Genomic DNA, 3,659 nt, shown 5'->3' on the forward strand with positions numbered 1-3,659 from the left:
TGTGTCCTCTTGTCATCTTTGTGTATTTCTCTGTCATTTTGTGTATTTGTGTAATTTGGTTGTGTTTTTGTTTCCATATTGCATGTTTTTTTAGTTATCTTGTTTATTTTTCTTTCATTTTGTGTATTTTTGTTTTCATTTTGTTTGCTTTTGTTCTCTTTTTGTGTATTTTTCTGTCATTTTGTCTATTTGTGTAATTTGGTTGTGTTTTTTTAAGTCACTGTGCATTTTTGTTTCCATATTGCATGTTCTTTTAGTTATCGTGTGTATTTTTCTTTCATTTTGTGTATTTTTTAGGTCTTTTTGTGTATTTTTGTTGCCATTCTGCAGGTTTTTTAGTTGGATATTGTGTATTTCTCTTTCATTTTGTATAATTTTGTGGTCTTTGTGTGTTTCTGTCATTTTTTGTGTTTTGGGAATTATTTTGTGTATTTTTGTTGTCATTTAGTTTTATTTAGTTATTTGTGATTTGTCATCTTTTTGCGTGTTTTTGGAGATATTTTGTGTATTTTTCTGACATTTTGTATTAATTCTGTGTATTTTTTTTATCATTTTTATGTCTAATTTTTCGGTTGCCATTTTTGTGTATTTGTTTTGGGGGCCACACATAGCCCCAGATATCTGATGTAAAGTAACAATCATGAGAATTAAAAACATTGTAATGTTTATCAAACACGTGGTTTCCATAAGGTATCATAGTTTTGTCTCCTAAAGGTTTTCTTTCATTTCCTATTAACGTTATCGTTTCTTATAGGCTTTCCTTCTCATTTTGATGCGTTTGCCCTTTAAAGATTAGACAGTGAAGCAGAGGTTTCTCCTCATGAGTCTTTTAATTAGGAAAAGAGACGATTGAACAAGTTTCATCTGAGCTACTTTAGGCTAACATCCTCCTCTGCTCCGTGTCAGGGCTGCAGCTCTAATCATGGCTCTTTGTACGAATGAAACCTTTTAAGCAAAGACGGATCGTTTTGCAGCAGCTGAAAATAAACTACAGTCATTTTTCACCACTAAAAATACAAAAAAAAGAAATATGAAGTTTTTACTGAGCTATGGGCATCCAAATGCTTGAAAAAAGAAATGCATCTAAAAAATACAGTTTTAGATTTACATTATTGTGATTAATGGTGTTAAATCAAAAGTTTTAAAACAGATCATTGGTAAATCTTTTTTTATTTTGTTATTTGGGCATTTTTGGAGTAAATTGTGTAGCAAATGTGATGTGTTGCACTGTTTTTGTGGTGATGATGCCACCCAATGTGTGTTTTTGGACTAATTTTGTGTGATTTTGAAGTCATTTAATATGTTTTTAAAATTTGTGTGTTTTTGGAGTCATTTTCTGTGTTTTTGGAGGTTTTTTTGTGTGTTTTTGGAGGTTTTTTTTGTGTGTTTTTGGAGTTATTTTGCACATTTTGGGAGTTGTTTTGTGTGTTTTTGAAGTCATTTTGTGTTTTTAGAGTTATTTGATGTGTTTCTGGAGTTATTTTGTGTTTTAGGTGTCATTTTGTACATCTGAAATCCTTTTGTTAGTGCTTGAAGTAATTTTGAGTGTTTGGAGTTATTTTGTGTGTTTTTAGAGTTATTTTGTGAATTTTGGGAGTTGTTTTGTGTGTTTTTGGAGTCATTTTGTGTGATTTTGGAGTTATTTGATGTGTCTGAAGTCATTTTATTTGTGTTTGAAGTCATTTTGTGTGTTTAGGTGTAATTTAATGTGTTTTTGGAGTTATTTTATATGTCTGAAGTCATTTTGTTTGTGTTTGAAGTAATTGTGTGTTTTTGTTATTTTGTATATTTGTCTCATTTTGTGTGTTTTTGTTATTTTGTATATTGGTTTCATTTTGTGTGATTTTCTCTCACTGGTGTTTATTTATTCATTAGTTTTTTTCTGTTAGCATTATTAGGTCAAAAGTTTTTTTTTTTTTTTTTTCTTTCAGTTTTAGGACTTATTTATGACCTTTAGGGGCTGCACAAAATGTGCCCACATCCATGACTTTAAACAGAGCTAGATAAACAACATTAATACGAGTGGAAGTCTGCTGACAGTAACGCTTCCCTGTGCGTCTGCCTGATCATTAATAAGAAAACCACCCACATGGACAGGCCTGCCCTGTTTATCACATTAATTAGTGAGTCAAACTGCTCTAAGGGAAGTGGAATGATGCCACGAGGCATCTGTGTTTATTCCATATCTTTTAATTAGCCTGATCGCTCCCGCTGTGCATGGCCTTGAACTTTGCTCTGTGTGTTGAGTTGATCCATGAGGTCCGACTGAAAATCCTCATCGTCATTGTTGGGCCAAATTCTCGGTGGTGCATGTAAAGAAAAAAGAAAAGCTTTTAACGATGAGTCAGGGATGTTCCATTAGGCTGCACGTATAAACAGGAAGTAAAGCGTATAAAAGACACAGAAACAAACAAAGAGGAGGATGAGGAGGTGATAAATTGTGTTTTTTTAGACCTTTTAGCTTTAGGCAAAGATAAAGAAGAGGAAACTCACAGACAGTGTTACACAGAGACAGACAGTGGGTGAAAATAAATCCAATAACAACACTGGCAGTATGTGTGTGTGTGGGTGTGTGAGTGTGTGTGTGAGTGTGTGTGTGTGGGTTGGAAGAAAGGATTGTGTTACTCTCCATTATTAAAAACATGTAATCCAGCACTATTTCAGCCTAATAAACAGTTTCTTACGACAGCATTGATAAAGGCAATTAAAAAAAAAAAAAGATTAAAAAGAACAAGAAATCGATCACGGTGTGATATCAATACATCCCCCAGGGTTAAATGTGATTCTAAAAGACAACGAGTCACACAGGAAGCTGTATTTGTGGGTTTAAGACTTTGTAGCGTAAAAGGTTAGATTCTTCCTAATGATGCTAAGGAAGTTAGCATATATGATTTAAATGCTATATTTTAAAGAGAAAGGTCAATGTTTCCACAAGTGATAATGAAGGAGAAGAGATGGAACCAGGGCCGGTTGTTAGCAGGCATGTATGAGGGGGCAGTCACAAATGTAAATCAATCAATCTTTATTTATATAGCGCAGATTACAACAAAGGTCATCAAAATACAAAAATTCATAAGGAAAAAAGCCAACAAAATTCACAAGAACAAGCATTTAGCGACAGTGGGAATAAAATACTTCCTTTTAACAGGAAGAAATGTCCGTTAAAACCAGGTTCAGAGGTGGCAGCCATCTGCGTGGACTGGTTGGGGTTAGTGGACAGAAGGACCAACAGAACAGGATAGAGAGATAGAACATCAGAGTGTCTCAGACTAGTTGAGCTGTGAACCACAGATCAGGAAGTGACATCATCGGCTTCACGACACCTGAAACAGAGCAGAGAGAGAAGAACGAGGAGAAGACACTGTCTGCAGAAAAACATGATACATTATTATAAAGTCACTCCCAGTGACCTAGTCAGCACTTATTTCAATAAACCCATAACTCTGACACACAAAGATCAGTCAGCCATGACTGCCTTGAAACATTCCCATCATGCCTTGCGTTTTCGACTGGTGCCATTTACGGTCATGTTCACAGGCACGCCATGATAGAAAAATGCATATACCTCTAATATACAAAGTTCAAACTGCTTCATATTTGATACACATGATGGTTGTCCATCCCTAAACAAGAATCAATTAAAATTACCCATCATGCCT

Source organism: Gouania willdenowi, chromosome 17, assembly GCF_900634775.1.
Source record: "Gouania willdenowi chromosome 17, fGouWil2.1, whole genome shotgun sequence".
NCBI classification, from domain to species: Eukaryota; Metazoa; Chordata; class Actinopteri; order Blenniiformes; family Gobiesocidae; genus Gouania; species Gouania willdenowi.